This window comes from Schistocerca nitens, chromosome 3, assembly GCF_023898315.1.
Source record: "Schistocerca nitens isolate TAMUIC-IGC-003100 chromosome 3, iqSchNite1.1, whole genome shotgun sequence".
NCBI classification, from domain to species: Eukaryota; Metazoa; Arthropoda; class Insecta; order Orthoptera; family Acrididae; genus Schistocerca; species Schistocerca nitens.
Genome location: NC_064616.1, coordinates 614,030,588 through 614,056,216, shown reverse-complemented (window position 1 = coordinate 614,056,216; position 25,629 = coordinate 614,030,588).

Sequence of the window (25,629 nt, the reverse complement as noted above, 5' to 3'; positions counted from 1 at the left end):
ATGTACCATACCGCGGCTCGGATCGATATGTTTTAGTTTTAGTCTTTCCCGGATGTCAGGGAAGAAGTTGTATACACGGCGGCCCTTATCGCTGTTGGCCCACTCGCTCTGCCAGGTATCCACTCGCCATGCTCTGAGTTGGCGTGTTGTCTCTATCGGTACAGCAGTGATCTGCTGAACCTGGTCTATTCTCCCCATCCTAAGCCAGTACATTGCTGCGCGGTACGTGATGGTGATATCTATGGGGAAGATTCCCATGACGACACATAGTGCGTCATTTGATGTTGTGTTGAATGCCCCTGTTGGTCGAAGTAGAACACTTCTTTGGCCTCGACGTACAATGGTTCTGTTGGTTGAGAGATTTAATCTGTGGGCCCACGTACTGGTAGCAAAGCATAGTACTGAGTCGAAGAGAGCGCAATGGTATGTTCGTGTGACTGACAGGGGTAGTCTGAATTATTCCGAATTTAGCCTAGCCACTTTGAGTAGTACCTTTTCTGCTTTGTGTGTGCATATTCGCATGTGTTCGTGGAAGTTCAATCGTTCATCAATGTATACTCCTAGATAGCGTGTGACTGCTAGTCTTTTTATGTTTGTGTCCCCGATTTTGACTATTGGGTTCCTGCGCAGGATACCCTTTAGCAATGTATAAGTTGCTTTGTTTCCTGCTATCTTTAATTTATTATCTGTGCACCATTGGGTTATTGTCCGAAGTGTTCCATTGGCTCTTTCTTCTAGCTGGGCACGGTTGTTTGCTGAAACTACGACGAGTAGATCATCAGCATAAGCGACAACTCCATCTGTCAAGATGTGCTCCTCTAGTAACTGTAGGAGCGGTTCTATAACTATGTCCCAGAAGATGGGGCCGCAGATCGACCCTTGTGGACAGCCTTTTGTAATTCGTTTAATCACTTTCTGGTTGTCCATTTGCCAAACGATCGTTCTGTCTCTGCAATAGTCCATGAAACTATTATACAGAGACTCCGGTACCTGCAGGTGTCTGAGCCTCTTGAACAAGGCCGGCCACCAGAGGTTGTCGAAGGCACCTGAGATGTCTATCATAATTGCAAGTGTGTGTTTGGAGGGTGTGTCTTGTATTATTTGGAGTGCTCTGTTAATTGCGTCGTCTATAGATTTCCCTTCCCTGAAGCCGTATTGGTGTGGTGTCAGTCCCCGTAGTGTTCGGTGTGCTTGTAGCCTTTTGCAGAGTAGTTTTTCTTGTACTTTGCCGAGTGTATTGATAAGGCAAATTGGTCTGTATGACTTGGGGTCTGATGGGTCCTTGTCTGTAGCCTTTTTGATGATAACCGCCTTCGAGGTCTTCCACACTGCAGCCACACGGCCCAGCCTTAACGCATCGTTTAACAACGTTGTGAGAAACGGGGTGATCTGCGGTGCAATTTGTTTCAGTACCTCAGAGTGGATACCATCCGGTCCAGGTGCCTTTTTGTTTTTGAGTTCTGAAATCGCTGTCGCCACTTCTTCCTGCACAAATGGACAGGTAACGGTTGGTGTGGTGTATACTGTGTCTACTTCGCGTCTCAGTGCTGCGTGTTGTGGTGTGTCTGTGTCTGCGATGTCGTCAGGCAGGAGTTTGCTCAGCAGGAACTCCGCTGTGCGTCTCCAGTCCTTAGTCATCTCACCATCCACCTGTCGCAGCGTTCCCAGAACCAGTGGGCTCTTAATTTTCTCTGTCACGATTTTGTATGGTTTCTACCAAATGTTTAGTTGTGTTTGTGCTGCTACATGGCTATTCCAGTGGTCTTTCCTGGTCTTATTCAGCTCAAGTTTATATTTGTCCTTGGACTCTCCGCTTTGTTCCATTTGCCACCTCATAGATGACGATGTCCACCAACTGACTTGTGCTGCCACCAGTGATGTCTGGAAACTTCCCCGACAGTTCGTTGCCTGTTACCTCCGCGTTCCGCGGATTCGATTGACCCATAGACTTTTATCCATCCTGAGGATACTTATTTCACCGCACCAAAAATCATGTGATTGTATGGGTCAAGGGGTGGACGATCACATACCTGTATAATGATGGCGACCAATCACGCCTTGACTTCTCGCAGTACTTACAATCCGCCCACAGTGAAGTCGAGCACCGACCGCGCTACCGCACCTTCTTCACCAATTACCTACTACACGCGATCTTTACGACACCCACGCTCAGCTGGATGGTGCCACACGCCGACAACACTTCCCCCCCCCCTCCCCCCCGCCCTGCTGACATCTGAGACTCTCCGCGCTACTGTCTATATCGTAACAAACAGTGGAGTAGGCGCATGGACACGCGCCTCCTTTCTTTTATGCACTATACCAGAACACGCTGGTTATTCCCACAACTCTACTGTCTATTGCTTCAGACCTCTTAGCTTACATCAGTATTATTGTATTTTTTTCAGCCACCTATTTAATAAAAACTTTCCTCCCTTTGTTCGAGTGTAATGTCTCGTGTTATTTCCGCTGGAAGGATGGCATTTCTGTTGTATTTAAGCTTGTACCAATAACGATATTTTGTTTATTTACCCTGTTTCCGGTAAAAAGAAAAAAGCTACTTGAGGGAGTGATTCAAGCATGGGAGGGGGGCGAGGCCTCGGGTTTCGCCCCTGTCCGCCTTGTCTCCACCTGCTCACTGGCCACTCTACTCTTTTAAATAAATAAATAAAAATGGTGGTAACGACGTTGGACTGCAAAACGGACGAACCGTGTTCAAAACTCCCTCACACCCTTTTTTTTTACATTATAAACTGTCCGTCCGATCATTGAAATGTTATTTCTCTTTCTGTAGTCTTGGCAATTATCATGCAATACATTGGTTGTAGAATATGAGTCATGCGGTAAGAATACATTACTGTCGCAAGTTGTAACACCAATATCGATTGTATGTAGTTTATGCTGTGTAATTCTATGTATGTGACTATGAAGTGCTTGTTCTTTACTGATGAAGTTCATTGAGTTGTGACAGGAAAGTTGATATGTGTAATATATGTAACATAAAAACTTAAAAGATGTTCAAAAATAACGAAATTTTGTAAATCATGCCTGTTTATAAAAGAGAATTTGTAATTTGAAGACTGGTTCATACTTAGGGAAATTGTATTATGTAACTTAAAAGACATAGGGAACCCTCTCCGCTACGGAAGTGGTGTAGCGCGCGGGAAAAAGGTGGAACTGGCGAACAATCTGGGAGGCAAGAGAGAGAGAGCACAGCACGGAGTCAGTGGCCAGCCTTTGTACAGGCAACACTGGGGGTGCCAAGTGAGGCATTCAGAAACCGATTTCTGATGGAATGGCCTCGGATGTGGTTTCGGCTGCAAAATGGTGCTCTCGCATTTTGGAATGGCTCTAAAAATGATTACTATGTCGCCAAGAAGATTTGAATAGAGCATTAAACCGCCAGAGGTGAGACCAGATAGCCACCACGTACTTGCCACCACTATTGTGCCACTGCTCCACCAACTTCGAAAATCAGATATATATACCAGTATGAACCAGTATGCTTGTGTGTGAGTGTTTTTCAATAATAATTTCAATGATAAAAATTCGTTTTTGAACTTTGAAACTGTCCTGTTCAGGAAACCAAGCTGGGTCATATCCTAAACGTGCTAAAGACCGAGTATCCCGTTTATGAAGAACCAATAACTTGTTTCTATTTGAATATGCCTAAGTTTCAGTGTTTAAGCATGTAAATGTTGCTAGTTAGATTACTTATTTCACAGGTAAAGAGAGAAGCTCATAATTTGGAACTTATAGCGAAACTTTATTTTGCTTTGAATAGTTTCTACTTTTATTGTGTCAGAGATTTAGTGCTGAAGGGCATAAATGTTGTTAATTAAAATCACTTGCTTCACAAGTAATGAAACAGGCACACAATTTTGAACCTACTTGAAACTTAACTTTAACTTATTTCTGAAGTTAATTAAGAACATTGTTAGTGTTAATTGCTATAAAGCATTGAAAGATAGGTAATCTCAAGTGGGGTTGGAAATCAGTATTAGTGTGATGCAGATTGTTTATGAAATGTGTGCATAGTTTGCTTATGAATGAAGTGATTGTTTATGGGCCCCCACTTTAATCTTTTCTGGTATGAGAAAGTTAATATAAATAGCAGTTTTGCTAATGAAATATGAACCATTTCCACAATAGAGTGAATATAAAAAGTGAATGTACAGTGTCATTTAATTGCATTTGTGATGTTTGGGTGTTAGTTAAATCAGGACTCTGTTCATGCTCAAATTTGGTCTTGTGATGCCTTTGATAACATTTGGTACTGAATCGGTTAATGGTTGAGATGATAATTATTATTAATATATGTATAGGGCCATTTGCCTTTCTGCGAATGCCAATTAGGCGAATGATAACTGCTGCTATCTACTGTTCAGTTCGTCTGGTAGTGTGAGTGTTCATTGCACTATACAAAGAAAGAAGTAACGAAAGTTTCCTTTCGTAAAATTGTAGTTAAATTCTTTGAACTTAATATTCTAAATTATTATGCCTAATTAGGCTGGCGACCGTATATTCGTTCTTTTACGTGAATTTAATTAGTTTCTTAACTTCCAAAAATAAAGTCTTTCTGTTTTTCTACTAATTGCAATTTGTACGAAATCATAGTTCGATACCCTCTGTCCACTAGGTCAACATGGTCAAACTATGCAAAATTCCTCCCAGGGGGTAACGCTAGTTGCAATGAAGTGTTATACTTAAGGTTATAAACGACATGCATTTGCGTTATAGAGTACGCGTAATGAATAGTGAGAGCAGACGAGATACAACATAGACGTATCACAGAAATGGAAACAATAAAGAGATGGGTGTGAATTACGTTACAATAAAGGAATTCAAAGAGTCAAAACTTCCAAAACGAAATGCAACTTCAAAAACGTTAAAAAAAATATGTTTTGACAGAACACAGATAAACGATGTGATTGTGAAACTGTTGTGTTCACTAGTTACAGCTTATGTGACAAACTATTATGTTTTCATCATTTCCTTGGGAGTGATCACATTCACATTCATACTAACACCTAAATCGGGCAGGGAGGCGTATCTCACTCGCTTACCAGGCATACAAATTAGGTGCGTCGGTAAGAGATTCCTATCATATGACACACGTACTGTCACTAATCCATGTATGACACAACAGACGTGCTTTCCGGCGGAGGATTCGGTTGACTTGTCACCTTGTAGAACGTTCGCGGTTCCCATTCGAAAGCCACTTGCTTTCGGCTGCTAATAGAGTAATTGCGCAGAATCAGCTGTCATTATATGTCCCTTCCTTATATCTCGGTGTTGCAAACGGACGTTACACCACGACCACGATACAGACACGAATTTGAATACAGCGAAAAGCGAAAAAAAAGAAAAGAAATTAGGACGAGGGAGGTTTGAACACGGCTCGCCCGCGGGGTGGACCAACACCGAATCCACTTTACAACGCCGTGGTTTTTAGCGCTGCTGTATATTGCACTTCTTGTCCTTGGATCTTTCACTGTTTCTATTTTGATTCTTATTTCATAGTTCAGGACACCTTCCTCCTGTTTTCATCCTTGATCTGTGTTGAGTTTTGAGTTTCCCTTGTCAGTAGCCTACCAATGACTAGTAAGGAACATGTTACTCAGAATCGCTACTGAATGCTGCCTTCCAGATGTGAACCAACACGTCATTAAGCTAATGGACATAATGTTTTGGCTGTCTCGAAGGAAATTACAGAAAAAATGTATCTAAAATTATGGTTTCCTTATGTTCTTTGGGGGCTGAATACATACTCCAAGGAATTTTATGTTTCTCTCAGCATTAATATGCTTTGCCGAGATAGGAAATATTTAATTAATTGCACTCTGGATTTCTGGAGATTTAAGTAAAACTGCTGTGAACTTAGTCTCTCGTACACAGCGATATGCACCATATGGCCCTACCTTCCTGGCACTCCAGCCGTGACGGCACACTGAGTTCCATCTATTGTCGCCTTGATGACGATTTCTGCTTCCGCTAGAAGACTGAAAGCGCAAGATTCTTCAGTCGCTAGTGATATGGGGGGGGGGGGGGGGGAGAGGTGCTGATATCCGGAAACTATTTTCCTCTTCACGAATGCAGGATTATCCCGCCAGTCGCGAGATGAACAGCGACGCGCGGCCACTCTCAACCAGTTCACGCCAGTTCACATCGAGTTCACTTCTGGTTCATAGCAGTTCACATTGCGGTTCGTGGACGGTGCACTTCCAGTTCACATCAGACACCGTTCACGCCAAGTTCAGGTCCGAGTGCCTACTGTTCTACAGTTCCAGTCTTCATCAGCCGACGGTATTTTCATTCGCCACCGTAATAACAAGCCGCTACATGCGAGATTTCGTCGGACTGTTCAACAACAACTGTCTAGTGAAGTTACTACAGACAGAATAGACTAATGCCAATGCAGCAGTCATGTTAAACGTTTTTAGATTGGATAGTTATCTTCAATGTGTTTGGCTAGTCAGCGTGTTGGACACTGAATACGAAGCCACGCATCTGTCAACACTCAAAGATGAATACCATTTACTTACAAAAACTTAATAAAAATTTATTATTTGATTCATTTTGTGTTGCCCATCTAAAGAGTGTTTTAGAGCCCTGTATTTACATAAAGTGGCGAAGCGCGCACTGCAACTAGATATCTGCAGCTGGAAGTTCGCTCCCTGCTACCTGTTTTGTTGGGCAACATAAGGTTGTGATCAACACAACAGAACTTTGATTCCAAAGTTCATGTGAATACGCATGTTAAGAGATATCAAGAACCTAGTTTAATTTATGCTGCTCCAAAAATACTGAATTTGTCGAATTTTTATTGATTTGTAAATGCTTTTAGGTGTGCAATAATTTTTACTAGGGAAAAATTGACAGAGATTGTTCTAACTTCAAGAGAATGTCACCAAATGTATAAAGAGCAGTGGGAGTCATCGAGGATTGTCTGCAACCAAAACACTGTTTCATATCATTCGAAAAAAGGAGTTAGTCCGCAGCTCGTGGTCGTGCGGTAGCGTTCTCGCTTCCCGCGCCCGGGTTCCCGGGTTCGATTCCCGGCGGGGTCAGGGATTTTCTCTGCCTCGTGATGAGTTGGTGTTGTGTGATGTCGTTAGGTTAGTTAGGTTTAAGTAGTTCTAAGTTCTAGGGGACTGATGACCATAGCTGTTAAGTCCCATAGTGCTCAGAGCCAGAGCCAAAAAAGGAGTTAAACATCAACGCCTCATGGTTAATAAGATTACCAAATACGCTGGTCGCTATTTCATGAGCCGACTGTAATTATTGTTAATGTGCAAATACTCTGCCGGGAAAAAATGTGCACACCCCTTTAGAAATTTTCTATTCACTGAAGATTTACTGTTGCAACGGTGCGCATAGAGTACATGAAATGTTTATATTTACAATTCAATAACGCAAGCGGTTCTTAAGTACCAGCTATCGACCCATGTTGAAACATCCATATTACAACGTGGGATAACTACCATGGGTGGCAAAGCGGGCGCTGACTTTACCGTCCAGTCGATAGTACAGATGGCAAATACTGTCCTGGGAAATGTTATGCCACGCCTTCTCGACCTGTTCACGTTGTTATGTAAGAGTTGTCGGTTGATGAGTCGCAAGAGTCACTTCTCTCCCAATCGTATCCCACACATGCTGGTTTACAGACAAGTCTAGAGATCGTGCTGGCCAGGGAAGTTGCTGCACGTGTCGCAGAGCAAATCAAGTTTCACAGTGTGTAGTCGAGCATTGTCCTGTTGGAACTACACATCACCTTCCTGTTGCAAGAACGGCAAAAGAATGGGTCTAACAACATTCTGCACGTACCGAGTGCTGGTTAGCATCCCCTTCAGAAACACCAAAGGTGAACGAGAATTGTAGCTTATTGCACGCCAGACCATAGGGCTTCGAGTGGGGCCGGTGTGTCTTGGACGAATGCATTCTTGGAGACAGCACTCACCAGGTCTACGTCGTACGCGCAAACGACCATTGCTTGCGTGCAGCCAGAAACTGCTTTCATTGCGGAAGACCACGGTGTGCCATTCGGGCTTCCAAATGATCTTCTGACAACACCAGTCGAGCAGCGCACATCTATGCTGTGGTGTGAGTGGAAGACGGGCTAGAGGTGTGTGAGCCCTTAAACCCACTGCTAATAATCGGTTTGTAACAGTTCGTGTTGACACATAACTCTACAGTGTACCACTGCTGCCCTAACAATACGACTATTCTGTCAGGCGTCAGAGGTACGTGGACGTCCAGAACCTCGTCTACGGGTGTGAGAATGTTCACGTGTCCACTGATAATACGAGCATCACTGCACAACTAACGCAGCGCATCCAACTTGTTTGGCAATTCTCCGAAAGGACCATCCAGCCACTCGGAGGCCACAATCTCACCCCTTTAAAGTCGCTCAGTTGGCTTTAGCCGCTCGAGTGCGTCTCCATAGCATGACTGCCGACTCGTGGAGATAACATCTTGGACCTACTGATAACAAACAGACCCGAACTTTTCGACTCTGTATGTGCAGAACAGGGAATCAGTGATCATAAGGCCGTTGCAGCATCCCTGAATATGGAAGTCAATAGGAATATAAAAAAAGGGAGGAAGGTTTATCCGTTTAGCAAGAGTAATAGAAGGCAGATTTCAGACTACCTAACAGATCAAAACGAAAATTTCTGTTCCGACACTGACAATGTTGAGTGTTTATGGAAAAAGTTCAAGGCAATCGTAAAATGCGTTTTAGACACGTACGTGCCGAGTAAAACTGTGAGGGCCGGCCGCGGTGGTCTCGCGGTTAAGGCGCTCAGTCCGGAACCGCGCGGCTGCTACGGTCGCAGGTTCGAATCCTGCCTCGGGCATGGATGTGTGTGATGTCCTTAGGTTGGTTAGGTTTAAGTAGTTCTACGTTCTAGGGGACTGATGACCACAGATGTTACGTCCCATAGTGCTCAGAGCCATTTGAACCATAAAACTGTGAGGGACGGGAAAAACCCACCGTGGTACAACAACAAAGTTAGGAAACTACTGCGAAAGCAAAGAGAGCTTCACTCCAAGTTTAAACGCAGCCAAAACCTCTCACACAAACAGAAGCTAAACGATGCCAAAGTTAGCGTAAGGAGGGCTATGCGTGAAGCGTTCAGTGAATTCGAAAGTAAAATTCTATGTACCGACTTGACAGAAAATCCTAGAAAGTTCTGGTCTTACGTTAAATCAGTAAGTGGCTCGAAACAGCATATCCAGACACTCCGGGATGATGATGGCATTGAAACAGAGGATGACACGCGTAAAGCTGAAATGTTAAACACCTTTTTCCAAAGCTGTTTCACAGAGGAAGACCGCACTGCAGTTCCTTCTCTAAATCCTCGCACAAACGAAAAAATAGCTGACATCGAAATAAGTGTCCAAGGAATAGAGAAGCAACTGGAATCACTCCACAGAGGAAAGTCCACTGGACCTGACGGGATACCAATTCGATTCTACACAGAGTACGCGAAAGAACTTGCCCCCCTTCTAACAGCCGTGTACCGCAAGTCTCTAGAGGAACGGAGGGTTCCAAATGATTGGAAAAGAGCACAGGTAGTCCCAGTCTTCAAGAAGGGTCGTCGAGCAGATGCGCAAAACTATAGACCTATATCTCTGACGTCGATCTGTTGTAGAATTTTAGAACATGTTTTTTGCTCGAGTATCATGTCGTTTTTGGAAACCCAGAATCTACTATGTAGGAATCAGCATGGATTCCGGAAACAGCGATCGTGTGAGACCCAACTCGCTTTATTTGTTCATGAGACCCAGAAAATATTAGATACAGGCTCCCAGGTAGATGCTATTTTCCTTGACTTCCGGAAGGCGTTCGATACAGTTCCGCACTGTCGCCTGATAAACAAAGTAAGAGCCTACGGAATATCAGACCAGCTGTGTGGCTGGATTGAAGAGTTTTTATCAAACAGAACACAGCATGTTGTTATCAATGGAGAGACGTCTACAGACGTTAAAGTAACCTCTGGCGTGTCACAGGGGAGTGTTATGGGACCATTGCTTTTCACAATATATATAAATGACCTAGTAGATAGTGTCGGAAGTTCCATGCGGCTTTTCGCGGATGATGCTGTAGTATACAAAGAAGTTTCAGCATTAGAAAATTGTAGCGAAATGCAGGAAGATCTGCAGCGGATAGGCACTTGGTGCAGGGAGTGGCAACTGTCCCTTAACATAGACAAATGTAATGTATTGCGAATACATAGAAAGAAGGATCCTTTCTTGTATGATTATATGATAGCGGAACAAACACTGGTAGCAGTTACTTCTGTAAAATATCTGGGAGTATGCGTGCGCAACGATTTGAAGTGGAATGATCATATAAAATTAATTGTTGGTAAGGAGGGTACCAGGTTGAGATTCATTGGGAGAGTGCTTAGAAAATGTAGTCCATCAACAAAGGAGGTGGTTTACAAAACACTCGTTCGACCTATACTTGAGTATTGCTCATGAGTGTGGGATCCGTACCAGATCGGGTTGACGGAGGAGATAGAGAAGATCCAAAGAAGAGCGGCGCGTTTCGTCACAGGGTTATTTTGTAACCGTGATAGCGTTACGGCGATGTTTAATAAACTCAAGTGGCAGACTCTGCAAGAGAGGCGCTCTGCATCGCGGTGGAGCTTGCTCGCCAGGTTTCGAGAGGGTGCGTTTCTGGATGAGGTATCGAATATATTGCTTCCCCCTACTTATACCTCCCGAGGAGACCACGAATGTAAAATTAGAGAGATTAGAGCTCGCACGGAGGCTTTCAGACGGTCGTTCTTCCCGCGAACCATACGCGACTGGAACAGGAAAGGAAGGTAATGACAGTGGCACGTAAAGTGCCCTCCGCCACACACCGTTGGGTGGCTTGCGGAGTATAAATGTAGATGTGTAGATGTAGATTGCCTGTTTTCTTCACACGTTTGCACCATACTGATCCTTCTGGCTGCGTGCATTCCGTATTAAAGGGTACATACATATGGAGTACTGGTACTTACGCCACTATGTTATCCGTTGACGGATGACGCTGAAACCATTAACCGTACGTCTACTATCCCCCCAGATGGCATACGCTGTCATTCCATCAAAATCAACGTCTTCTTTCCAGGCATACTTCTTTCCAGAATTGTAGTTTATCAACGTCCTAAGCGTCTCTAACTGTGCCTATAACAAGAGAGGTGTGTTACCCTTGATAAACGTTGGAGTGGAGCAAGCAGCGCTACGCTAAGACCACGGAGACTTATTGTTTGGAAGTCACTCGCTCCCTGTTTACGGAACACGACTGAACTGGCGCCAAACTAAGCCTGCGGCAAACCTAAGCCTGCGGCAAACCTAAGCCTAGGGCAAACCGCACGGTGACCAGTGCTAGTTGAGATTTTACATAAGGTAAGTATCCCATTCTACTCGTTCCTGGTATCGATTCAAGTGACTGCGAGGCTATCTATCTAATCTATATCTACATCTACACTACATCTACATACATACTCCAAAAGCCACCATACGGTGCTTGGCGGAGGGTACCCTCTGCCACTACCAGCCATTTCCTTTCCTATCCTACTGGCAGCTGTCTATATGCCTCCGTATCAGCCCTAATTTCTCGCGTTTTATCTTCGTAGTCCTTATGCAAAATTTGTATCGACGGTAGTAGAATCGTTCTGCAGTCAGCCTCAAATCCTAGCACTATAAACTTTCTCAACAGTGTTCCACGAAAAGAAAGTCATCTTTCCTGCAGGGATTCCTATTTGTGTTCCCGAAGCATCTCCGTAATACTTGCATGTTGTTCGAACCTGCAAGTAACAAATCTCTGAATCTGTTCGCTGGCTTCCTTTAATCCGACCTGATACGCATCCCAAACACTAGAGTAGTACTCAAGAATAGATCGCACTAATGTTCTATGTGCTGTCTCCTTTACAGATGAACCCCACTTTCCAAAAATTCTCATAATAAACAGGAGTCGACCACTCGCCTTCCCTACCACAATCCTCACCTGCTCGTTTCATTTCATATCGTTTTGCAACGTTACGCAAAAAATATTTAAACGACGTGATCGTGTCAAGCAGTACACTACTAATGCTATATTCGAACATTACAGGACTGTTTTTCTTGCTCATCTGCATTAATTTCCATTTTTCTACATTTAGAGCTACGTGTATTCATCACATCAACTAGAAATTTTGCCTAATTCATCTTGTATCTTCCTACAGTCACTCAACGACGACACCTTCCCGTACAACACTGCATCATCAACAACCAACCGCAGATTGCTGCCCACCTTGTCCGCCATATCATTTTTGTATGCAGAAAATAATAGCGGTCGTATCACACTTCCCTGGAGTGTCTAATCTGTCTTTCAGATATACTTTCCATGACTCGCTAAATATCTCAGAGCTTTCTGTTTTGGGTTTCAGCCAGCACTTGGTTCCAAGAATAACTGACTGCGAGAACTTTCCTGAACGACAGTAAATTCGGAAACTTTGTTACGAGTACTTCGACAATTTACTATTAAATTTTGACAGTCTAGGTATCTTTACTCTGAACGCGGTCTGATTTCACTATCTGCTTATCGGCGAGTGTTCCTCAGAGTACCTCAGACTACCTCCTAGCCTTAAAAAAAAGCTGTATGCACTCCACAAACATTCTGTAACCCTAGTAACTGGTTTCTTTGTGTAGTACACCACTGACCTATCAAGACGAATCCTACAATTCCACACCCGACAACGCAGGCTCCTCAATCTGCAGCAAGACCATCACAGTGTCGACAAAGCCTTTGGTTGAGGCCCTATAATCGGCTCCAAACCAAAGAGCTACGGGAACAATGCTACAAACAGCTCTTCTAGCATCCCAAGCGCGAGGGCAGCAGCCTTGACCACTTCCGCCAGCCGCCTGTATGAACTAAGGATGGCCTCAGAGCCCATGATACGGGCGTAGTTGGTGCCGACGTAAGCTACAACTGGCAGATGACTGCACCGTGCTCGCCCAATAGCTGCAGGCAAGGCCTCCCCATATCTCGCACAGGCCCCCTCCCCCAACACCTCCGGCAGACATGCTGAGTGCTCGGACCCTACTGAAGTAATGACCACCTGTTCACACACAGGGCGAATATACAAGGCCAGACAGCCAGTCTCCACATTGGTCCTCTGCCACGAGGGACACGCACGCCGTAACACCCGCGCCACTCACCATGCTGTGAGAGCGGATCCACCACGTCGGGTTCACTAGGAGGTGCCTGGACAGCAGAGCCTGTGGGCAGAACAAGCAACTAGCGACACCTGAGTGTCCCATGCGATGCGCCAGAGAAGCCTGACTGGCTGGCTTACAAGGCTGAAACCAACGGTCGCTTGTCTTCAAAACAACCAAATAAGCAGCTACTGCGCTACAGACTGTGTGAGTTTACACTTACAGTTACAATACGCGATATTATTACTGTAGTGGTAGTTAACACAGATGCACGCCGAAAGATGCACTAGCGCATTATAGTCACAAATAAAGGCAACACATGCAGTTACAGTTCCCACGGCTATAGGTTGGACAATTTGAACTGGCAGAATGAAATTTTCACTCTGCAACGTAGTGTGTGCTGATATGAAACCTCCAGGCCGATTAAAACTGTGTGCCAGACCGAACTCGAACTCGGGACCTTTGCTTTTACGTTGGCAAGTGCCCTACCAACGGAGCTACGCAAGCACGACTGACGACACGTCTTCACAGCTTTAGTTCCGCCAGTACCTCGTCTTCTACCTTCCAAACCTCACAGAAGCTCTCCTGCGACTTGCAGAACTAGCTTTCCTGGAGGAAAGAATATTGCGGAGACATGGCTTAGCCACAGCCTGGGTAATATTTCCAGAATGAAATTTTCGCTCTGCAGCGGAGTGTGTGCTGATATTAAACTTCCTGGCAGATTAAAACTGTGTGCCGGAGTGAGACTCGAACTCGGGACCTTTACCTTTCGAAGGCAAGTGCTCTTCGCAGGAGAGCTTCTGTGAGGTTTGGAAAGTAGGAGACGAGGTGCTGACGGACGTAATGCTGTGAGGAGGGGTTGTGAGTCGTGCTTGGGTACCTCAGTTGATAGAGCACTTGCCCGCGAAAGGTCCCGAGTTCGAGTCTCGGTCCGGAACACAGTTTTAATCTGTCAGGACGTTTCAATTTGTACTGGCAGTTTGGCCATCCAGATCACCCATAGACCCAACTGACGCTTGCGTGTGGGCATATTTGAAGGTGTAGGTATATTGAAATGAAGTTGATTATTTAAATGTTGGTCACTAAAATAGTAATACCAAGAAGAATAGCAGCTAAAGAAATTTTACTTGTAAGAAGAATAAATGATTGAGTTAGTTGGAGATTTCATGGTATACATGGTGCTACATTTAACACACAGAGGTGCCACCTCTGGCAACAACAATCCTTCTAGCCAAATTGGGCATCGATCCAAACTAATCCTGGATGACTGATATGAGTAAGTGATCCTGTACTGCTTCAGTTCCATGCCATAGTTCATCAATCGTCGTGGCTGGCAGGTGGTGGCGTCCCAGTCTCTCGGCAACCTATAACCACGTGTCTTGATTGGTACACAGATCTGGAGAAAGTGCTGACCATGACAGTAGTCAGATGCTCCCTATATCTGGCTAGGTCCAGACAGCACATGCAATAAGCAGTCATTCGTTATCTTGTTGAAAGATAATGGCATGGAGACAGCAAAGATAGGGAACAATCAACGGCCTTAACATGTCGAAAAAAATGGTTCAAATGGCTCTGAGCACTATAGGACTTAACTGCTGTGGTCATCAGTCCCCTAGAACTTTGAAATCTTTTGTCACGGTCAAAACCTGTAATCCACCGGTTACTGTGCAAATTGGCCCCCTTATCTAAGCCTTCAGAGCTCACTTTTTCAAATATTCATTCGTTGCTGACTAAATATTACCAGCCGCATACCCATGTCATTTTCTCGCGGGTAGCATTTACCATTGCAAGAAACAGCCAGACCAGACTCATAGATAATCGACCGCAGTTTTGCAAGGCTTAGGGCGAAAATTTCATTTTGTTAGCCATAAAAATAAGGAGTCATCTGCAAAAAAAAAAAAAAAAAATGATCAGGGCATGATCATCCGGGGTACTCCAGACAGGTATTTGCAGCACGAGGCACTTAAACTCGAAGAGCCGTCATTAGACAAAGTTTTGGACTTAGCACAAAGCTTCGAAGTGACCCGAGCAGCAGGCAAGAAACTGGAGTTGTGGATCGACATAGCAGACGTTAATGTAAACACATCCGAGCAAGCAGCCTAAGGCCACAATAATGGCGATTTGGACGTAGTAACTGTACAGTCGGGACGCCGTACAAATTAACGAACAACGTCCTCCATTCTACTCGAGGTCTTGGATACTGAAACGATTGCCGTCATGTCCGGATTGTTTTAAAAGTCATCAACGTGAAGACTGTCCTGACAGATGGGCCTATTGCCAAAACTGTTCTGCCAACGGCAATTTAGCTTCTGTATGTCGTAAGTCCAATCAGGCAAGACAGCCTCCTTCCAACAGATGGAGGATAATCTGGTAGCCACTATAGACCATCAGGAGACCTCCAATTAGCTTTTCGTAGAAGTGCAGATAGCAGGGAAACCAATTCTATTGCAAGTAGACACAGGCGCAGCCGTGAGCATTCTGAATTACGGTACCTATTTGAAACTTGGAGCTCCTCCCTTGCAAGAAACAAAGATACATCTAACGGTGTATAATAAACATACTATCCCAGTACGTGGTCAAATCGAACTGCCAACGACATATCGTACAAGTCACCCCCGCATTACCTTCTTAGTCCATAACAGTGATTACGTTGAGAACTTGTTTGTACTTGACTATTTTCAGAAATTTTGATTTTCAAATGACGATTCTGTGAATTTGGTATCCGAATATGTTCCCTGCTTGGACCTAGAGACACTTTTCCCAGATTATGAGGACCTGTTCACCGCCGAACTCACCACCGCGAAATATTTTCAGGCGCACATCGCACTGAAACGTAATGCACGTCCTCGGTACTTCCGAGCCCACGCCGTTCCGTTAGCTCTCAGAGACGAAGTAAAGGAAGAATTGGATCGCCTAACCGCCATTGTAGTTCTAGAGCCTATTCATTCTAGTCAATGGGTCATCCCATTAGTGGTAATGCGGAAGCCATTGGGGAATATCCGCCTGTGCGGTGATTTTAAAGCAACTGTCAACCCTCAATCAGAGATTGAGACATATCATATTCCAAAGCCGGAAGCATTACTATCAAAATTAAAAGGCAGAAACTTCTTGTCTAAAGCAGACCTAGCGGATGCATACTTTCAGCTTCCCCTTGATGCAGAATCGCAAGAGTTTCTTGCTATTAACACGCCACACGGGTTTTAGCGTTTGAAACATCTAGTGTTTGGTATAGGAAGTGCCCTCTCCATTTTTCAACGATTTTTGGAACAAATGGTACTCAAACTGGATGGATGAATTAACTATTTAAATGACATCATTGTAATAGGGAGAACCACGAAGGAACACCTTCGCAGTCTGAAATCTTTATTCAGCGTCTTAAGGGCTGCTGACCTAAAATGCAGAAGCGAAAAATGTTTTTTCTAGCCTGAAATTGAGTACCTCGGCCACATCATTTCCAGCTCGAGCATTCGTCCTCTGGACAAATATGTCGAAGCCATACTCAAATTTCACAAACGAACAGTGCTTAAGCAATTTCATTTCTTTCTGGAGAAGATATCGTATTACCGAAAGTTCTTATCCGCAGCAGCAACAGAAGCCGCCCTCTTGTCCCAGTTATGCAAAAAAAGGGTGCCTTTCCAGTGGACACCAGCTTGAGAGCGCGCCTTCCACAGTCTGAAATCCGAGTTGCTGATCGCCCCGTGCCTCGCAGATAGTTATTACAGCGGACGCATCTAATGCAGGCGTCGGAGCGGTCCTGGCACACAGGAGGCGGATGGCTCTGTGACCTATGCATCGGAAACATTGACTGACACCCAACGCAGGTACTTCCATATAGAAAAAGAAGCACTGGTCATCATCTTCGCAATAAAGAAATTCCACGTTTTTGTTTATAGCACAAAGTTTCACATCGCCACATACCACAAACCGCTGATCTCCTTATTCAATCCAGCAGCGAAGATTCCAGACAGGACTGCCGGCCGAAGTGGCCGTGCGGCTCTAGGCGCTGCAGTCTGGAACCGCGAGACCGCTACGGTCGCAGGTTCTAATCCTGCCTCGGGCATGGATGTGTGTGATGTCCTTAGGTTAGTTAGGTTTAACTAGTTCTAAGTTCTAGGGGACTAATGGCCTCAGCAGTTGAGTCCCATAGTGCTCAGAGCCATTTGAACCACTTTGAACCAGACAGGACTGCTCACCGCTTCCAGCGCTGGGCTTTATTTTTGGCGCGCTACCAGTATGAGATTCTCTTCCGCAACTCAGGTGAAGAAATATCTCCAAGATCACTCCATGATACATCATTAACATTTTTTTGAGCAGTTATAGGTCAACACCCATTGGAGACAAAAGTCATGCGGAACTTCTTCATGGACGGCAGCCCCGGACCCTCTTAAACCTGCTCATGCCGACACCACGGCCAGCACCACCACTGCCTGCTTCTAAGTTCCGTCCTTGGATCTTGGTGTAGGTGAAAGGATTTGGTCGATAACCAGTCTCGATTTCGGGATCAATCGTCCAGCACCAGAGCCGAAAGGTCATCGAGTTGCAGCTTTCGAACTGGAGGTTCTGCAGCATGCCGATCAACTTCGTCCCCGACTAGTTTCTCAAGTTTTTTCCGCCCTCCTCTCCGCCATTACCAGTCACCTCTCAGCCAGAGTAACACCAGACTTAGACATGCCTTTTTCCCACCGCCAGCTGACCAACACCACACCCCCACAAGAGTGACTTACCCCAGACGTCGCCCAGCTTCAGACTACTTCCCAGACTACGAGATGTAGCCCGGTCACCAACCACGAGTTATTCAGGATGAAGATGAAGACATGCCCGCTGGCTCATCCTGCTCCACCGACTCCGCTGCCGAGGTCCACACCATACATCCTTCGCCTCCGGCCGGGGCGTTTTCGTCCGTATGCTCCTGTGCCCCGAGTCACCAACGCCGCAGAGGACTCGGAGAAGGACCCCATGGATGTGGCATTCATTCGCGGCAGATGCTTCCCCGTTTCCCCAAGTGGGAAGTGGTGTGATATCCACCACTATTAAATCTCCGCACCGAGCAGCGGAGCGCTCCATTCCGCGCGGCCGAGAAATACATCGTCGACCGCACTACTCCGTGAGCGTCCCGACGCTAATATCGCAGGCCGCTTCCAGCGATTGCCCTCCCATAACACTCAGCTACTGGCCGCCCACGATATACAGCGACTTCAGTTGCAAGCTCCATTAATTACGGAACCTTATTTGACGCCGCTCCTGACGTTTACAAGCCAGTTCCCAGCGTGCTATGTTTCTTCTCCACAACTCGGAAGTGCGACGCTGCGGTGGACCTGCTGTTCAGTGTTGATTTGGCTGCGCTCTGGACTTTGAATCCGGATGTTATACTGGAACTTGGACTTCAACGCTCACTAGGCTTAGTATGTCAACGTACTTGTGATTTCACTTGCACTTCCTGGACATTGGTATAATCACCATCAATTTAGTATAATTTTCCATAAAGTGGACATCTACAACTTGGCCCTTGGTAACAGAATTACTTGTATCAGTGTTGTGTCAGTAAACAGTAGAACGCTGGTTTATTTATTGTGTTGTTACTAGCTACAACATATGTTACTGGTAGCATGGGATTGTCAGGGCCAGAAGGTAATGTCATAGAATACCTAAGACTAGCACTTAAAAATAACTTCGGTTATATGAATATGGGACTTGCATCACCAAAAGAAATAATATCAGTAACAAATGCTTTAAAATCGAAGTATTCTAGTATTTATGATGAAATATTAACAAAGTTAGTTACAAGTGTTCTTGTGAGTTTAGTAAAATCTTAAGTTATTTGCGCAACCTGCCTTTTATCACTGGAATATTTTCGACACCAGTGAACTATGCCATCATTCATCGATAGATTGTGAAGCAATTATGTGTGGTGACGTATAAGGGTCTATCTACAGGCCACTGTTATTTCTTGTCTACATTAATGAACGCTCATCAATTACATTGCAAGAAGCAGAGTTTGTTTCTTTAGCAGATGATAAACTTTGAAACTTTGAAAAGAATAACTAGATGCTATTCAGAACATGTGAGAAGTTTCCACCAAGCGTATCCATAAAGTATGACGAAGCGCAGATAGAATAGTTTGACGTGGTTAAATCCCTGGTATTACAATTTGATAATAAATTGAAGTGGGAAGAGCATAGCACGAACCAATCCTTATCTATAATACGAATGTTATCAGACATAGTTGGCATAAAAATAACGAAAACTGGCATACTTACTTTCATTCAATACAAAAACGACACACCACCAAGGAATTAGAGAGATTCGAGGAGGAGGAGATTAGTGTTTAACGTCCCGTCGACAACGAGGTCATTACAGACGGAGCACAAGCTCGGGTGAGGGAAGGATGGGGAATGAAATCGGCCTTGCCCTTTCAAAGGAACCATCCCGGCATTTGCCTGAAGCGATTTAGGGAAATCACGGAAAACCTAAATCAGGATGGCCGGAGACGGGATTGAACCGTCGTCCTCCCGAATGCGAGTCCAGTGTGCTAACCACTGCGCCACCTCCCTCGGTGAGAGATTCGAGCGCGCACGTAGGCTTTCCGGCAGTCGTTCTTCCCGCGAACCTTACGCGACTGGAACCGGAAAGGAAGGTAATGACAGTCGCACGTAAAGTGCCCTCCGCCACACACCGTTGGGTGGCTTGCGGAGTATAAATGTAGATGTAGATGTAGAATTACCATAATGGGAAGGAAATGGGTAGCTTTGATACATATATACAGACAAACAAATGGTGACAATTTCAGAGAAATTCGATGATTCATTCAAAAGAAAGAGCTTCACAAATTGAGAAGTCAGTAACGCTTTGGTCCACCTCTGGCCCTTGTGCGAGCAGTTATTCGGCTTGGCATTGATTGATAGAGTTGTTGGATGTCCTCCTGAGGGATATCGTGCCAAATGCTGTCCAATTGGCGCGTTGGATCATCAAACTCAGAAGCTGGTTGGAGGGCCCTGCCCATAATGTTCCAAACGATCTAAATAAGGGAGATATCCGGAAAATTTTCTGGCCAAGGTAGGCTTTAACAACCACAAAGGCAAGCAGTAGAGATACTCGCCGTGTGCGGGAGGGAATTCTCTAACTGAAATATACGTCCAGGGTGGCTTGCCATGAAGGGCAACAAAACGTGGCACAGATTATCGTCGACATAACCAAAGGGGTCCTGCTACGAAATGAAATGGCACCCCAAACAGTAACTCCTGGTTGTTGGGCGTATGGCAGACGACACTGAGGTTGGTATCTGACCACTGTCTGGAGCGTCTCCAGACATGTCTTCGGCCAGATATCTCATTGACTGGAGTAGTGTAGTCTTCAGTAATGAGACCTGTTTCAAACTGAGCACCGATGACCAGCAGAGACGTGTCTGGAGACGCCCCAGACAGCAGTGGCATACCTGTCCTACTGTCGCCAACCATTCAGCCCGACAACCAGGAGTGATGCTCTGGGGTGCCATTTCATTTCAGAGTAGGATCCCTTTGGTTGTCAGCTGTGCCACCATGACAGCACAACGGTACGTCGACGATATTCTGCACCCGTTTTGCTGCCTCCGTGGTAAGCCATCCTGGACTTACATTACAGCAAGATAATGCCCGCCCCCATACAGCGACAGTTTCTAATGCTTGTCTTTGTACTCGCCAAACCCTACTTTGACCAGCAAGGTCGCCAGATCCCTCCAAAATTGAGAACGTTTGAAACATTGTTGGCAGGGTCCTCTAACTATCTCGGGATTTTGATTATCTAAGGCCCAGCCGGAAAGAATTTGGCACGTTATCCCTCGGGAGCACATTCAACAACGCTACAATCAATGCCAAGCCGAATTCCCGTTTGCATAAGGGCCAGAGGTGGACCAAAGCGTTATTTACTTGCTCAGTATGTGAAGCTCCTTCTCTTGAATAAATCAACGAATTTTTATGAAATTGTGATCATTTGTTTGTCTGTATATGTACATCACATCTACCGATTTACGTTCCAGTTGGATAATGCCTTCGCTGTGCATCGACTGTTTCTCTTTCCTCTTCTTCTTCTTCTTCCTTTTCCTTATTGCCAGTAACCATAAAAGATTCGTTACATATAAAATTCAGTTTAACTAGAATCTAAAATACTTACGTGGGGCCAACTCCTTCAACTCCCCTGATGAATTTCTAAACAGAACCAACTGATGTAACGTATGTGTGTATAATTACTATTATTATTATTATTATTATTATTATTATTATTATTGAAGTACTTTTTATTAACATCATATATTGTAAAATAGATCTATGTGACATATTCCACATCCACGAGGATCTATTCATTATCGATCAGTGGAAAAAAGAGTTTATCTAACCTGTGATTTGATATGAAGAACGACACTTCACTAAGTCCAGAATGTATTAGGGGCATTACTCAATTTTTTCTGTGAATATAACTAGTAACGAACAGAAGTGCTCCAAAAAGTGTAAACTACAGTACGTTTTTCGTACACAGGCTGCACGTTGTTATAATTCTTCCGAATAACGTACTATAATTTAGCTCAAAATTGTCAATAAATTGTAGCAATAATCCAATATTATAATTAACGTTTTATACAGATAACTTGATCCAGCTAATTAATATTTGAAGAAAAGCATATTTATAACCATCAGGTATATGCATTCAGCTTATTCTTTACTGGTTTTGATTTTTATAACCATCATCACTGGAAGGCTGAACCACAAAAATTGAAAACCACGGACAAAAAGGACGAAAAATCTTCGAATTATACTTATGTACTTCGAAATCATACTCAAAATTTACAAAGCAGTACATCAAGTGGACCAAAATTGCATACTACTCATAAATGACTTGGCAGCATACCAATCATAACTATGTTCCACAGTGCTATGTGAAATACACATAATTTGGCTAATGTCATAAATCACACAAGTATGTTATAGTCCAATGAATAATAGGATGCATAAGGACTGCTGACGGTTAAAAAGTAAATGACTCAAAGACACACATAATCTAAGATCATCAAAGAATATAATATGAATGACTAAAATACCTGAAAACCTATAGCCCATCCGCCAGAGCAGCTGAGGAAGGGATCAAACACAAGCTGAAGCGGCTGCATGCAGACACTGACTCGCCGGACTGGCTTCTCTGAGACTCCAACTCAAACTAAAAGTTATTCCACTCCGAAAAATTTGGTGCTACAAAAATCAGATGAGTGTTAGATAAGAGAATAACAATGGTTACCATTTGCTACACCGTACAGAGGAAGGAGAGCACCAGTATCTTGAGAATCTGACTACGTAAATTCAAAGATTTTCTGGGAGGACTTTTTGCTGTTCGAATAATTGTAGCGATGGTTCTTCATTCTATTTTAATACCTTACAATTGTTGCTATATATATATATATATATATATATATATATATATATATATATATATATATATATATATATATATATATATACTGGCTGCAGTGCCTGGAGCTGGCCGGGATGTTTACTATCTAACACAAAAAATGACTGATCCTGTGTCGTGTTGATACTCATAGCGAATGCAGATCGCATAGGAAACTGCAAGTGCTTGAAATCTAAGCGCTTATCCGAATTACTGGATGTCAACGGATCGCGACGAACGAATACGACTTCACCTGTGGCATTCATAAAAATCAGGTTCTCGACTTCCGGTTATGACTTTTGCAAATATACACCAATTTTAGTCCAAAAGTTTAGTAATAACAATTACATCAAAGATTATGCATTAATTCCTTTTTAAACTACCAATTAAATTAATATATCTGTAACGGATAACGAACTTTTCGAGATGTATGGTAACAATGTATCTTCTATGTCTGCCCAAACGTTCATTACGGGATCGTGTAAAAATCTGAAGTAAATCGGCCAAGAACTTTTAGAGATTTTTGGTAACAACCTTTCCCTTAATAAACTACTGGCCATTAAAACTGCTGCACCACGAAGATGACGTGCTACAGACGCGAAATTTAACCGACAGGAAGAAGATGCTGTGATATGCAAATGATTAGCTTTTCAGAGCATTCACACAAAGTTGGTGCCGGTGGCGACACCTACAACGTGCTGACATGAGGAAAGTTTCCAACCGATTTCTCATACACAAACAGCAGTTGACCGGCGTTGCCTGGTGGAACGTTGTTGTGATGCCTTGTGTAAGGAGGAGAAATGGTTACCATTTGCTACACCGTACAGAGGAAGGAGACCACCAGTATCTTGAGAATCTGACTACGTAAATTCAAAGATTTTCTGGGAGGACTTTTTGCTGTTCGAATAATTTCGACGTTGATAAAGGTCGGATTGTAGCCTATCGCGATTGCCGTTTATCGTATCGCGACATTACTGCTCGCGTTGGTCGAGATCCAATGACTGTTAGCAGAATATGGAATCAGTGGGTTCAGGAGGGTAATACGGAACGCCGTGCTGGATCCCAACGGCCTCGTATCACTAGCAGTCGAGATGACAGGCATCTTATCCGCATGGCTGTAACCGATCGTGCAGCCACGTCTCGATCCCTGAGTCAACAGATGGGGACGTTTGCAAGACAAGAACCATCTGCACGAACAGTTCGACGACGTTTGCAGCAGCATGGACTATCAGCTCGGAGACCATGGTTGCGGTTACACTTGACGCTGCATCACAGAGAGGAGCGCTTGCGACGGTGTACTCAACGACGAACCTGGGTGCACGAATGGCAAAACGTCATGTTTTCGGATGAATCCAGGTTCTGTTTGCAGCATCATGATGGTCGCATCCGTGTTTGGCGACATCGCGGTGAACGCACATTGGAAGCGTGTATTCGTCATCGCCATACTGGCGTATCACCTGGCATGATGGTATGGGGTGCCATTGGTTACACGTCTCGGTCACCTCTTGTGCCCATTGACGGCGCTTTGAATAGTGGACGTTACATTTCAGATGTGTTACTACCCGTGACTTTACTCTTCATTCTATCCCTGTGAAACCCTACATTTCAGCAGGATAATGCACGACCGCATGTTGCAGACCCTGTACGGGCCTTTCTGGATACAGAAAATGTTCGACTGCTGCCCTGGCCAGCACATTCTCCAGATCTCTCACCAATTGAAAACGTCTGGTCAATGGTGGCCGAGCAACTGGCTCGTCACAATACGCCAGTCACTACTCTTGATGAACTATGGTATCGTGTTGAAGCTGCATGGGCAGCTGTACCTGTACACGCCATCCAATCTCTGTGTGACTCAATACCCAGGCGTATCATGACCGTTATTACGCCCAGAGGTGGTTGTTCTGGGTACTGATTTCTCAGGATCTATGCACCCAAATTGCGTGAAAATATAATCACATGTCACTTCTAGTATAATATATTTGTCCAATGAATACCCGTTTATCATCTCCATTTCTTCTTGGTGTAGCAATTTTAATGACCAGTAGTATATATATATATTATTGTTGGCGAATTTTCCCTAAAAGGAAATCGTTAAGCTTATGACTTTGAAGGCTTGTTCTTCTTGTCCTTCCAGTACTCCTTCATTCTCTTGGAGAGGGCCTCTTTTCTCTCCTCAGACCATTCTTGTTTGGTCCGCTGTTTTAGCGCTTCTGACTTTACTTCCCAATTGTCTATGTGTTTTCGGAAGGTGCTTCTGTCTGTGGTGTTTGTGGTGCCAATTGCTTGTAGGTCTTTTCGGACTCCTTCCATCCAGGGTGTCGAGACTTTAAGTTCTTGATGTGTTCTCGAATTTTCTTGTTGCGTCTTGTTTCAGGGAGTCTATCTAAATGTCCGTAGAATTTAAGGCGCCTTTTTCTCATATCGTTCTCGATGTTCGAATATGCTTCTACTGTTGAGTTCTTCTGTAGTCTGTAGCCATCTGGTGTGGGTCTTCCTCCTAAAATTTTCCTCATGATTTTGCGTTCTTCTTTTTTGGTTTCTTCAATTTTGATTTTCCTGTTGAGTGCTAGTGTTTCGCTGGCATACAGTACGGCGGGTTTGATCACTGTGTTATAGTGTCTGATCTTGGTGTTTCTGGAAATGCATTGTTTGTTGTAGGCGTTTCGTACCAAGCCTAGTGATTTCCGTGTCTTCTGTTGTCTGTCTTCGTAAGCCAGTTTCTCTGTTCCGGTCGGTTCGATGATTTCGCCTAGGTATCTGAAGTGTGTGACCCCTTTAATTTTGCCGTACTTGGTTGTGATGTCGTCGCCTTCTCTTGTTAGGACTTGCGTTTTTTCAAAAGAGATTTGTAGGCCGACTTTCTCGGCGCATTCTTTCAGGATTTCGATCTGTGTTTTTGCTGATGTTGGGTCATAGGTCAGTATCGCTAGGTCGTCTGCGAATGCTAGGTAAGGGATTTCCAGTCTTTTCCTTCCTAATGTGACTGGTCTCCAGGTGTTTTGTCTCCTGACTTCTGCTTCCCATTCG